The sequence below is a fragment of the Cryptomeria japonica genome, chromosome 10, assembly GCF_030272615.1.
Source record: "Cryptomeria japonica chromosome 10, Sugi_1.0, whole genome shotgun sequence".
Classification (NCBI taxonomy): domain Eukaryota; kingdom Viridiplantae; phylum Streptophyta; class Pinopsida; order Cupressales; family Cupressaceae; genus Cryptomeria; species Cryptomeria japonica.
In genome coordinates, this window is record NC_081414.1 from 364,278,546 (window position 1) to 364,293,641 (window position 15,096).

The 15,096-nt window shown below is 37.5% G+C and overlaps 1 protein-coding gene across 4 annotated transcripts in view; it reads left to right on the forward strand.

The window, feature by feature from the left end:
• Positions 1 to 15,096, forward strand: part of LOC131079979 (general transcription and DNA repair factor IIH helicase subunit XPD) — a 163,106-nt gene that overhangs the window by 29,669 nt on the left and 118,341 nt on the right. The gene's annotated exons all lie outside the window — the stretch shown is intronic.

Sequence of the window (15,096 nt, forward strand, 5' to 3'; positions counted from 1 at the left end):
GTTAAAGATTTATTCTTTGTGATATTATTGATACACAAGAGGGTGACTGATGTGGCAGTTGAGATAACCATTTCCAAACAATCAGCACTGACCAAAAATTAATGATGGTTGTAGCTTAATTAAACTTAAACTTTGGTCAAGCACATGACTAATAATGACTTTGCTAGTTTCAAACAAGACATTATCTAGTCGTCATTGCCGACTTTGTACATGTGTAGGATCATGAATTGCAAATAAATAATATGCCTAAACTAATTAGGTTGCCTTAATCTACCTACCCTCTCTTAAAAAGATGGGTGGAAGAGCCAGTGTTTTAAAACTCAATGAGTACTTGCAAACTGAGTTTGCCAAAAAATTTGTAAGCTATTGATTATTTTTGTACATAAAAGCTTGTTTAAACTCAGTGAATTACATAAACAAACTTGCCTACTGAAAAATTAGAATAAAACCCCTAAAGTCTATTTTTTTGGTGATTTTTTGCCTTAAGAAATTTGAATCTCTGCTGTATGAAGTGACTTTTGGGTGAGGAAAAGGATTTTCAACAGTTGATGTGTGACTTGATAGGCATTTGCATGTTTTTTTAATTTTGTTTTTCCTTTCCTATTTTAAAACCTCACTGCTCTTTTTTTCCAATGTGTAATTCTTTACAATGTGCATGGTATTATACAAGGTTTAAATGACCTGGATGTGATTAAGGGCACAACGACTTGCAATATTCGTGAGTTTAATAAGAGAGGAGGTATTATTTGCCTCAAATACCACCTGTTAATGCATTAGTAGCTTCTGCAAGATAAGACTCTCCTAAATCATTAATCTCCTCTATTCTGTTATTGGCTTACTCATCTATGCTATTAGATTATCTGATTCATGCTTTATGTTTATCAGACTATAACATTGATCATAATTATGATATTGACATTGGATAAAGATGGATTAGATCGACGACTTGCTTAACATAGTTAAGCGTCGATCTAAATACTATCGGGCTCGTAACCTCATAGCATATTAATGTCGATTCATTTATGAATCGGCATTAATATACTATTGGGGTATTAATCTGATAGCATATGAAATACAATTAGTTATCGGGCTTGTTTACTTTGACACCGATTCACTATCGGGTGTGTTTATCGATCTGTTATCATTTACAATGATACCGATTCATTATCGGGTATGTTTATAGATCTGTTATCATTTACAATGATACTGATTCAATATCGGGTATGTTTATAGATCTGTTATCATTTACACTAGCACCAATTAGTTATCACCGAGTGGATCAGTTGATGTTTGTAAGAGTCACGACCAAGTGACATCTTGGTCGGACATGTCTAAAAGACATGTCCGATCAAGGTGCCGCTTGATCGTGACTACCTTACTATATATACATCATTTAAAAGAAAGGAGATGACATTGAAATCGATACATGTTCATCCTCTGACATTGAAATCGATACATGTTCATCCTCCATACCTGCAGCAAACGAAAGGAAAATATTATTGTCATAGTCATAATACCAAAACTTTAAATACACCATCAAACATATAACTTGTTTATTAAATTGGAAATTGCAATAACATTTACATGGTATCAGAGCCAAGTTGATCGAACTTGAGGCTATTCAATTTCGTGAAACAAATTTAAGAACAAGGTTATATACTACATCACATTTCTCCAATGGCCAGCGCTATCAGATTCAAAGATAGACTCGGAGGTGGCGATGATTTTTCAGCCTGGAAATTCAGAATTCAGATGATCTTAAAGGAGAACAAAGTGGATTCATTTGTTCAAACTAAAAATGACCAACCTGAAAATGAACTTGACAAAACAACATGGATTGAGGGAAATGAAAAGGCAATAAAAATAATAGTTGATGGGGTGAGAAACAACATAATGCCCATCATAAGAAAACATCAGACAACCTATAAAATGTTCAGAGCACTTGAAAGCACATTTGAGATATCAAATGCAAGTTGAACTCTAGCATTAAAACGAGAAATAAATCATATCACCCTGAACAAGGGGGAGACAATCAACACCTACTTTATGCGGATATCAATTCTAAGAGATGAACTAGCAACTCTGGATTGCGAGATCCAAAGCAAAGAGTTAACACTCATTGCTCTAGATGGGTTGCCTAGTGGATGGAGCACATTCATCCAAGGCATCAGTGCAAGGTCCAAGTATCCTAAGTTTGAAAGATTAAGGGATGATTGTCTCCAAGAAGAATCAAGATTGAACAAAATGGGAATGAAACATAAGAATATAGATGAAGACCTACAAGTCCTAAACACTAACTCCACTAAGCAAAACAAGAAAAGGCAATTTAGAAAGAGAAAAGGTCGTCAAGGCAAGAATACTTCAAAGAAGGACTTATCTCACATTCAATGTTACAGATGTGATTAGTTCGGACACTATGTTGCAAAGTGCCCGGAAAGAACCAAGAAACATGCTACATTTGCCAAAGCAGGAAAGACTAAAGGGAAGATGACTCTGGAAAATATGTATTCTACTCAGCACTCACAAGACAAGCTTCTAACAAGATCAACTCATGGGTGATTGACAGTGGTTCATCCAGACACATCACAGGGTTTAGAGAAGTACTTGACTCCATGACAGAGGAGAGTGATGAGGACGTAACCATTGGAGATGACTCCACACATCCAGTCAGAGGAATAGGAACCTGCACCATCAAATTGAAGACATGCATATCCTTGCGGCTTGAAGGAGTACTATATGTCCTCGACATCAAAAGGAATCTAGTCTCTATATCGGCTTTGGAAGATAACGGATACAGAGTGACATTCATCTCAGCACTCACAAGCCAAGCTTCTAACAAGATCAACTCATGGGTGATTGACAGTGGTTCATCCAGGCACATCATAGGGTTTAGAGAAGTACTTGACTCCATGACAGAGGAGAGTGATGAGGACGTAACCATCGGAGATGACTCCACACATCCAGTCAGAGGAATAGGAACATGCACCATCAAATTGAAGACATGCATATCCTTGCGGCTCGAAGGAGTACTATATGTCCCCGACATCAAAAGGAATCTTGTATCTATATCGGCATTGGAAGATAACGGATACAGAGTGACATTCATGGACAACAGAGTATTAGCTTGGCCAAAGAACTCTTCCATCAAGAAGGCAAAAAGACAGAGACAGGGCTATTTGTATGAGCTGTGCACGAAACCCAACCTAGCCCTAATCCATGAAGCCACTAATGCAAATGAAGTTTGGCATAGAAGATTAGGCCATCAGAATTTTAGGGCTTTATCTTTCCATGGGAAACCTTGTCACAGGTCTACCCAAGTTAAAGCAAGATCATTTAGGGGCATGCAAAGGATGTGGCCTAGGTAAAAATACCCAAGGTACATTCCAAAATAGTACTAGGAAAACTAGTAAAATTCTAGAGTTAGTTCATTCTGATGTATGTGGACCTATGTCCGTATCCTCTTTAGGGGGATTCTTGTATTATGTAATATTTGTTGATGACTACTCTAGGAAGACTTGGATCTACTTTCTGAAAAGTAAAGAATCAGAAGAGATCCTCTCTAGGTTTAAAGAATTTAAATCACTAATTGAAAACCACTCAGGAAACAAAGTTAAAACCCTAAGAACCGATAATGGGGGAGAATACACATCAGATTCATTTAAAGAATTTTGTAGAGATAATGGGATTAAGAGGGAGCTCACTATACCTTGTAACCCCCAACAAAATGGGGTAGCTGAAAGGAAAAATAGGACTATAGTCGAAGCTGCCAAGGCCATGATTCTAGATCAAAACCTTAACACAAATCTCTGGGCAGAAGCGTCCAGCACCGCTGTATATATACAGAATAGATGCCCTCACTCCCATCTTGAAGACAAAACTCCTGAGGAAGTATTCACTAAAATTAAGTCAGATATCAGCGACCTTAGGATATTTGGATGTCTTGTCTATATCCATGTACCTAAAGAAAAAAGACTAAAACTAGAGCCTTTTGGAAAACGAGGATTGCTTGTAGGATATAGTGAAACCTCCAAAGCCTACAAAATCTATGTACCTGGTCAAAGAAATATTGAACTAAGTAGGGATGTAATCTTTGAGGAGGACCTAGCCTTCAAAAGAGCTCAGAGCTTCATAAAACCTGAAATCTATGTCCCTACCTCTAACTTAGATGAAGATCCTGCTCCTGAGTTTCAGAGAGAGAATCTAAATGAAACTGAAAATGAAAATGAAAATGAACACTCACCTAGAAATCTCAAGAAAAAACCACTATGAGCCACCAAAACAGTAGAAGAAGCTTAGAGGTTTGCTGCTCCTTCAGGAACCTTCAAAGAAAGCAAAAAGCCTAATAAATTTACTAGCTATGTTGCTCTTATGAATGATCTATCTAAAAACGAACCTGACAATGTAATAGATGCCATTAAACATCAAGTATGGAAGGATGCTATGTCTGAAGAGTATCAATCCATAATGAAAAATGATGTATGAGAGATTGTTCCTAGGCCAACTAAGAAATCTGTTGTTTCTTCTAAATGGCTTTTTAAGATCAAACATGCAGCAGATGGCAGTATTGAAAAACATAAGGCAAGATTTGTAGCCAGAGGGTTCTCTCAAAAGGAAGGAATAGACTATGAAGAAACATTTGCTCTTGTAGCCAGATATACCTTAGTAAGGACTGTGCTAGCCATTGCAGCAGCAAAGGGATGGAAGGTACATCAAATGGATGTAAAGACAACTTTTTTTAATGGAGAGATATCTGAAGAAGTATACCTATAGTAACCTGAAGGGTTTGAGATTTATCATGCAGAGTCTCATGTGTGTAGACTCAAGAAAGCTCTAAATGGGCTTAAACAGGCTCCCAAGGCCTGGTATGAAAGAATTGACACATATCTATCAAAACTAGGCTTCTCTAAAAATGATGCAGATCCTAATCTCTACTATAAACAAAATAAAGGTAATATGCTAATATTGATTTTATATGTTGATGACTTATTAATCACAGGAGAAGATCACCTTATAGATCAATGCAAGAAAGAGCTATCCAAAGAATTTGATATGAAGGACTTGGGATTCCTTCATTATTTCCTAGGGTTGGAAGTATGGCAGAATTCTGATAACATTGTTCTAAACCAAGGCAAGTATACCTTGGACATCCTGAAGAGATTTGGAATGCTAAACTGCAAATCCATGACCGCTCCAATGGAAACCAATCTTCATAAACTTAAAGAAGCAGCAGCAGAATCACCTTCTATTGACTCCACTCTATACAGGCAAATGATTGGGTCTCTTATGTATCTGGTAAATACAAGGCTAGATATCTGCTATGCAGTAAATGCTTTGAGTCAATTTATGTGTGAGCCAAAGGAGATACACTTGGTTGCAGTAAAACACTTTATGAGATATTTACAAGGCACCTTAAATCTTGGTCTCAAGTATGAGAAGGTTGATCTTAATCTACACGGATTCACAGATTCAGATTGGGTTGGAAGTGTGACTGACCGGAAAAGCACCTCTGGGTGCTGCTTCAATTTGGGATCAGCCATGATATCCTGGATCAGCAGAAAGCAGTCTTTTGTAGCGCAAAGTTCCACCGAGGCTGAATACATTGCAGCCTCCATGGCTGCCCGAAAAGCAGTGTGGCTAAGAAAGTTACTTGTGGGATTGTTTGGTGATCCTATGAAACCTACTATCATCCATTGCGACAATCAAAGTTGCATAAAACTTTCAGCGAATCCAGTGTTCCATGATAGATCCAAACATATTGAGATCCCATACCATTATGTACGAGACATGGTAGACAAAAATGTGATCAAATTGGAATATGTTAGTATAGGAGATCAGACTGCAGATATTATGACCAAACCACTTTCCAGAGTGAAGGTTGATCACTTTAGAAAGGGTTTAGGTATGATAGAAAGGTAATTTGCTTTGTAAATAAGATGTTTAATGTGTAAACTTCTTTTGTCATGTTGAGACATTCTGGGTTTTACCCCCTGTGTTCATATCTAAGAGGTGACGATCTCTCAGATTATGAACACTTGTATGCAGACATCATAAGGTGACAATCTTATGATTCTCAAACCAGTTATCATGTTGGATCTCTGGTATGTCATGGATGTGCCATGATGGTGTTGTGATAAAACATTTGTATAAAATGTTTGTGCATGTATCACAACCTGGATAAGATGAGAATTTAACCATCCTCATATGTTTATCTTTAGTATTGCGTGTTTAGGCAATATTGATATCACGTGTTCAGGTGATATCTTGTCATAATAAAATGATGATTTTTTTTTATCACATGGATAGGTGATACTCTATGTCACATACTTAGAGTGATGTTTTATATTTGTATCTTATGTCCTGATGGTACTCCATATCATATGTATAGATGATATATATTCTTGGAGACTGACATTATGGAAAAGAAATGTGATGCAGGTTACTTTATCTATCTTCCAAAGCTAAGAGGGAGTGTTAATGCATTAGTAGCTTCTGCAAGATAAGACTCTCCTAACTCATTAATCTCCTCTATTCTGTTATTGGCTTACTCATCTATGCTATTAGATTATCCGATTCATGCTTTATGTTTATCAGACTATAACATTGGTCATAATTATGATATTGACATTGGATAAAGATGGATTAGATCGACGACTTGCTTAACATAGTTAAGCGTTGATCTAAATGCTATTGGGCTAGTAACCCGATAGCATATTAATGTCAATTCATTTATGAATCGGCATTAATATACTATCGGGGCATTAATCTGATAGCGTATTAAATACAATTAGTTATCGAGCTTGTTTACTTTGACACCGATTCACCATCGGGTGTGTTTATCGATCTGTTATCATTTACAATGATATCGATTCATTATCGGGTATGTTTATAGATCTGTTATCATTTACAATGATACCGATTCAATATCGGGTATGTTTATAGATCTGTTATCATTTACACTAGCACCGATTAGTTATCACCAAGTGGATCAGTTGATGTTTGTAAGAGTCACGACCAAGTGACATCTTGGTCTGACATGTCTAAAAGACATGTCCGATCAAGGTGCCACTTGATCATGACTACCTTACTATATATACATCATTCAAAAGAAAGGAGATGACATTGAAATCGATACATGTTCATCCTCCATACCTGCAGCAAACGAAAGGAAAATATTATTGTCATAGTCATAATACCAAAACTTTAAATACACCATCAAACATTTAACTTGTTTATTAAATTGGAAATTGCAATAACATTCACACTACCTTGCTCGAGTTGTTGGCCAAAATGTCAATTTTTTTGGTCAAGTAAAGAAGAATTGCAATGAGAGATGAAGTTCTACTTTCCAGCTATGAGGGCAAGAAAACTAAAGGAAGAGTTTAAGGGAAGCCATTGCATTTGTGATTAATTCAATGGGACTCTTTTATGTAATAGCCACCCTCAAATTCTTTTTTATTTTTTGCCCACATGAAACATCAACATACACATGACAATAAAGCTATTATTGATGGTGTTTTTACGCACTATGCAATACAGTTTAAAATACTAAGTATTCTATCCTCTCTTGAACAAAGACTTCCCAAATGCTAAGCTGCGTGATCAAGTGGGATGACTCCAAGGTTTTGAATGTCAGGTCATGACACGCTCTTGGATAGACTCGGTTGTTTGATGTGATATTGCTGGAATCACAAGGTGGATTTGCATTGAATGCTTGAATTCTTTGAATGTTGTTGAAACGTGGAAATTAACTTAATTTGAAAAAAAAGGAAAAAAGGATGAGGTTTTAGGAAGCTAATCTAACTATAGGAATGTAAGAGCAATGGACGATCTTTGATGAAATTCAACTAAGATTTGCTTTGACATGCAATGAATATCTCCACAAGGTTAGTGCAATCTCCTAGGGATAGCTTTATGATTTTCAAATCACCACCACAAGCATAGATACCTTAAAGGTGAAGCATATCAATGAAGAAGTAGCAATTGAAGTTAAGCTTGGATAAGATGGATCCAGTTGACTACGCAAGGCACTTTACAATGAACAAGGTGTTAGTAGTATGGATGTACAAATTTCACCATTGATCATACACAAAGTTTTTCCATTTATCTAAACAACATGAAAATCAAATGAGAAGTAGAGATCATGCAAATTGTTGAATCGACACATAAAGTCCACTATATCTTCAATGAAATTGATATGCTTCATACAACAATGTCTTGGCAACAATCTTTGCCTTCTCCTACTCTACTCTAACTGCTATCTAGTACTGAACTATTAACTATTCTCTATTAACTATCTTGCTTTACAAATGAAAGAGTGGAGGCTTTTATAGTGCTCTCATTACAATTGAGTGGCTCAGATTGATTCACAATCAATGGCCAAGATTGAAAGATATAAACCCTAATTAGGGTTTGTTACACCCATTACAAAACATTTAATGCTTGACCAAATGATAAAATTACATTCGATGGGACACATGTCCTTTCTTGAAAATTCAACCAATAGATGACGACAGTAGGTGCATTGGACTTTGTGCTCATGTGTGGTAGGTGCATTGAATCTGGATGCCTTAACTTGAAATGATGTGATTGGATAAATGATGACTAGGCACCACCTCAGCTTGTTCTTTGTAACTCATCACAAGTGTGAATGAATGAGGCATATCTCTTCTTGATCATTTCACCCTTAAACTCTTTTTTGGGAATTCCGCCTTAGTGTTGCATTTGATGTAGACCTTGTCTTGCTTATACTTGACCGTTCCTTCTTGCCTTGAATGCATTGATCTTCATTGTGCCTGGAGTCTTCTTGTGCTTCCTTTGATGTAGATGACTCCTACTCTTGCCCGATAGTCTGTGATGATGATCCCATCAGCTGCCTTGCACGAGCTTGAGGCTTGAAGTGCTGCAATGTCATCCTTGGCCTCTTGTCTTTGCTTATGTGGTGAAATCTTGATGTTGTATGTGAGTTGATGAGTCCTCATGTTGTCACATTCCTTTGCATGCTCATCCTACTTGCATCAAACTTGGAAACAACCATAACTTGAATCAAAACATTGTAAAAAGTACTTGATCAAGCTTTCCACTACCTTCTCTAAATCTGGAAATGAATTTTTTGATGGAAACATCTGATTTTAAGTCTGATTTTGTGTCTGATTTTGTGTCTCAGGCCTGGTTTATGTCTGATTTCTCTAAATCTGGAAATGAATTTTCTGGATTTTGTGTCTTGGGCCTGATTTATGTCTGATTTCTTGCTTTTCATATGCCTGATTTGAAAGGTTTCAGGTCTGAGAGAGGCCTGATTTGCATTGGTTTCAGGTGGCAAAGGAAGTCGGTGGATCTCATAGGGCAAACGAAGAGCTGTCATTGCCTTGGCTGGGCAAAGGAAATGCTGTCAATGGCTTGGCTGGGCAAAGGAAGTTCTCCAATCCTTAAGTTGCACATTTGGGGGGTCAAAGGAAGTACTCCAATCCTTAAGGTGCACTTTTGGGGGGTCCAAGGAAGTAATTTAATCCTTAAGGCGCACTTATGGGGGGTCAAAGGAAGTAACTTAATCCTTAAGGCACACTTCTAGGGGGTCAAAGGAAATCACTCAATCCTTAAGGAGCACTTTTGGGGGGTCAAAGGAAGTAACTTAATCCTTAAGGCACACTTTTAGACCCTCAAAGGAAGTGCCTTTTCACTGATTTGGAATGCAATCGCCCAGCTTGCTTTTCTTGCTCAGCAAATAAAATCCTTAATTTGCTGATTGGGGAGGGCAAAGACTTTAAGTTCATGGATTGGACTTGAAGTAGCCGATCTTCCTTTCATGTGATATAGTCTTAGCAACGTCCTTATCACACAATGATGATTTCCATTCAAAAGTACTGCTGTACGAAACCAGGGCAAGGAAGTGATTAAAGTGCTTAAGGTGCACTTTCAAGGTGGCAATGATTGGGCTTGGAAGCTTAAGGTGCACATTTGGGGGGTCAATGATTGATCTCCAAAGTGCAAACATAGAATGCTGACCCTTCAAAAGCGACCTGACTTAGCCAAATTCAAACCCAATTCCAATCAAAACTAATGAGCGATCTGAATTCATGGCCCTTAAATGTATTACGAACAAGTAATTGGTAAAAACTTGAATGATTTATTTACAAAGATCGAAAGATCTTACAAGGACGATGTTTCTAAATAAGAAACAATCGTAAAAATAGAAAGAATCTAATATTACAAGATATTTACATAATTGACCATTAATAATAAGAATATAACATATTCTAATACCCTCCCTTAATGGTCAATCTGTCAACAACACCAAGATGCCCCCTGAATTTAGCAAACTTATCTAGGCTGAGAGACTTGCTGAGAATGTCTGCAGTTTGATCCGCAGTTGAAACTGATCCGTCTTCAACAAGCTTCTGAATAAAATGATAACGTGTTTCCACATGCTTGGTTCTTTCATGGAAGACGAGATTTTTGGCAAGTTTGAGAACTCCTTGATTATCACAGAACAAGGGAGTTGGACCTGCTTGAGATATTTGCATATCTGCAAGCATCTGGCGAAGCCAAACTACATCACAAGCTGCCTTAATTGCTCGTCAATACTCTGCTTCTGTCGAGGAGAGAGCCATTGCCTGTTGCTTTTTACTAGTCCATGTGATTGCACCAGATCCCAAACTAAACACATACCCAAATGTTGATTTCCTGTCATCAATCGAACCTGCCCAATCTGAATATGTGAAACCACTGAGTCTAGGATCGTGACTCCTAGTGTAAAGAAGTCCATAATCAAAAATACCCTTCGCATGATGTAATGTCCCTACTAGGCAGGGATCACTATCTTGCAAAACAGACTGTTAGAATACAATAGACATTTATATATATATGTAATCTAAATTGCAATCGAAATTTAAAACACTTAATTAACATAATCATAATTTTAATCTAATAAAAGGGATACAAATGCCATACAAAGTATGTCCTTAGGCAGCTGTGAAGCTCGCCTTCTCGGAATCCATCTTGGTTCCAAGCCCTCCAGGAAGTCGAAGGTGAATTCGACACCTGTCTTGAATGTAATTCCTTACATCCAAGCCCTCTAGGAAATCGAAGGTTATCTCGATTCCTATCTTGGGTGTAACCTCTTATGCCCAAGCCCTCCAAGGAAGACCATGTGTCATTCCTTGCCTTGGGTGATGCATCCCATCACCCAAGTCCTCGGAGTGGACCGGCCAGATCCAACTCCTCTTGGTTGAACTTAATCAACCAAGCCCTACATATGCATATTAATAATCAGTATATATACTGCCCTAGGGATTTCATAATCCCTTCCTTAGACTAATGGAGTTTCCTCCCTATAGCCTCCAACATGGGTATACATTTGTATTTATAATGCATTTGATGATTTAGTCCTATTTTTATTTCCTAATCTTCATTTTACGTTAACATGTATTCCTAATGTGTTCTTTAACATATATACATATTAAATGTATCCTACCATTGTTGACATATGCATTACACCTTCCTTGATAACATCTTTATTCCTTAATCATTCCTTTTGTGCAGATTAGTATATTAATTAATTACCTTCCTTAATGCACATATGTTTTAACCTTTATATATTCTTACCAATGTTCAATGAAATATACATTACTTAATATTAACATCTTAATTATCATATTTAATTTAATGCTTAATGAAACATACATTAGTTAATGTTAACATATATTAGTTATCACACTTAATTAATGCTCAGTGAAATATATATTAATATATTAATCTGCATTAATATACTAATTAATCCTATTATATCCTACCTTACCTCTTACCTGCTGTCCGCGAAGGTCTGCTCCTGATTGCTCTCCCCCTCCTCCTCTCCTCTTCCCTTGTGGTGGCTGCTTCCTTTTAGAGCCTCGTGAAGGGCTGTGACCCTTCACGATCTCCTTCCGCACCAAGGGTTGCGGTGGTAATTGATTACCGTCGCACCTCTTGGTGCGGGGGAATCAGGAGGTTTATTAGTGTTTGCCTTTTAGTTTTTAAATATATAATAATATATTAAGGTTTGCTCTTTTTAATATATATTAAATATAATACTTCCTTCGTTGTTATATATATTTAAATTAATAATATAATAATTCCTTCATTTAAAATAATAATATAATACTTCCTTCATTTAAAATAATAATATAATACTTCCCTCATTTAAAATAATAATATAATACTTCTTTTATTATATGTGTATATTAAACATTGACATTTTAAATAATGTATTTCCTCTATAATATAATACTTATATTAAATGTATTTCCTCTATTTACAATAATCTTATTTACTTGATCCATACTTTACATTAGGTGCTAACGCGGGGTTATCCCAGTTCCTCAGTCTCAATTTTGCTTGTCCTCAAGCATCTTTAGGTCTTCCTCCTTTTTCCAAGTAGCATCCTCATTTGAGAGATTCTTCCATTTACTCAGGTGTTCGGTAATGGTTCTGTTCTTGAGCTCTTTTTGCCGTGTATCTAGAATGATCTCGGGGTACAAGGTGAGTTTCCCTTCGTCATCTAGGGGTGGTAGTTCACTGCAAGGAGCCAAGTGTTGCCTGAGAACCTTTTTGAGTCGGTTGACGTGGAATACATTATGTATTTTACTGTGTTTGGGAAGTTCTATTTCATAAGCTACTTCCCCAACACTTCGAAGTACCTTATAGGGTCCGTAGAACCGTGGTTTCAATTTTTCAGCCCCATTCATCTTGAGGGAGGATTGCTTATATGGTTGCAGCCTTAAAAACACTAAGTCTCCGGCCTCAAAAGTCCTTTCTATACGCTTCTTGTCTGTATAGATCTTTTGTTGATTTTGGGCTTGCTGTAAATTCTCTTTCAAGGTCTTCATGATATCCTTACTTTGTTGAACGAAATCTTGTGCTTTTGGGACTTTGCTTTCTTGGTTTATTATTTCTCCAAAACTTGTGGCCTCATAGCCGTACAAGGCTTGGAAAGGGCTCATCCCGATTGACATGTGGTGTGTCGTGTTGTAGCAATGTTCTCCTAGGTGTAACCACTTGATCCAGGCGGTCTGTTGCCCTATAACATAATTCCTTTGGTAGCCTTCTATCCATTTGTTCACTATTTCAGTTTGCCCATCCGTTTGAGGGTGGTAACTGATACTAGGGGTTAAAGTCGTTCCTGCCATTCTGAAGAGTTCTTGCCAGAATTGATTGATAAACTTGCTATCTCTATCACTTACAATATTCAGGGGAAGTCCATGGAGTCTGAAAATCTCTTTGAAGAATAAATCTGGTATTTGGTGGGCTTTGTATTCGGTGGAGACCGTAAAGAAATGGGCATATTTTGTGAGTCTATCTACTACCAGAAAGATGCTATCTTTACCTTGTGTCCTTGGCAATCCTGTTATGAAGTCCATTGAGATGCTCTCCCACTTCTGTTTGGGGATACTTAATGGTTGAAGTAGTCCGGCTGGGTGAGTGAGTTATGTTTTATTGCGTTGACATGTTAGGCACTCTTGTACATATTTCTGGATGTCTCTCTTCTGGTCTTTCCATGCATATTTTTCCCTGATGTGTTTATAAGTTTTATAATATCCTTGGTGTCCCGCCAAGGGGTTATCATGGAATTCTTTTAGAAGCTTGTTTTTGAACTTGGTTTGAGGGGTCAAGTATACCCTTCCTTTATACAATATGAGGCCTCCCTTAACTTGAAAGTCTTTATTGGGTAGGTTTCCCCCTAAGACTCCCCTTGTTTGTGGATCTTGGTTGTATTCATTAAGAATTTCTTCCCTCCAGTCTCTTGAGATGCTGGTAAGGGCATTGAGGTAAGCTCTGCGGGATAATGCATCTACTGCTTTGTTATTCACCCCTTTCACATATTCTATATTGAAGTCATAGGCTTGTATTTTGCTCACCCATTTTTGTTGCCTATCATTGAGGTCTCTTTGGCTCAAGAAGAAGTGTAGACTGTTATGATCGGTTTTCACACTAAACTTTCCACAGACAAGGTATTGACGAAATTTGGCTAAGGCGTGCATTATGGCTAGCATCTCTTTATCATAGATAGAGTAGTGTCTCTCTGCTTTGGTGAGTTTACCGCTCTCAAAAGCTAGGGGGTGTTTCTTTTGCATGAGGACTGCCCCAATTCCCTCCCCGGATGCATCACATTGTAGTTCAAAAGGTATAGAGAAGTCGGGAATGGCCAATACGGGACATGAGCTCATGGTTATTTTAAGTTGTTCGAAGGCTTGTTGGGCCTGGTCATTCCACGTGAAGGCTCCTTTCTTTGTTAGGTCGGTGAGGGGTGCTGCTATTTTGGAGAACCCCTTTACAAAGCGTCTATAGTAGCTGCATAGTCCCACAAACCCTCTTAATTGTGTTAAGGTTCTAGGGATGGGCCATTCCTTGATGGCTTTGATTTTTTCCTCATCCACACTTACTGCTACCTCACTAATTTTGTGTCCTAGGTATATGATTTCTTTCATCCCAAATTCACACTTGGAGGCTTTAGCATATAAGGATTCAGTTTCAAGAATATTTAATACCTCTTCGATGTGCAAGAGATGTTCTTCCCATGTCTTGCTGTAAATGAGTATATCATCGAAGAAGATTAGAAGAGATTTCCTCAACTATTGTCTGAATGTATGATTCATGCATGATTGAAAGGTGGATGGTGCATTTGTGAGGCCAAATGGTAGTACCAAAAATTCGAAATGTCCATAGTGACATCTGAATGCGGTCTTGGGGATGTTTTCCTTCCTCATTCTGATCTGATGGTACCCTGACCTTAGATCAATTTTAGAGAAATATTTTGCCCCGTGAAGTTCATCCATTAGCTCATCAATTCTTGGGATAGGGTATCTGTTCTTTATAGTCTTTTTATTCAGGGCTCTGTAATCTATGCACATCCTCATCGTCCCATCTTTTTTCTTGAACAATACTACTAAAGAGGCAAAAGGGCTGCTGCTTGGTTGGATATGTCCTATTTCTAATAATTCCTTTATGGTTTTTTCGATCTCTTCTTTGAATTTGTGTGGGTGGCGGTAAGGAGTGGTAATTACTGGTTTTGCTCCTTCTTCTAATTCAATGGAATGCTCAAACCCCCTTTTTGGTGGTAAGCCT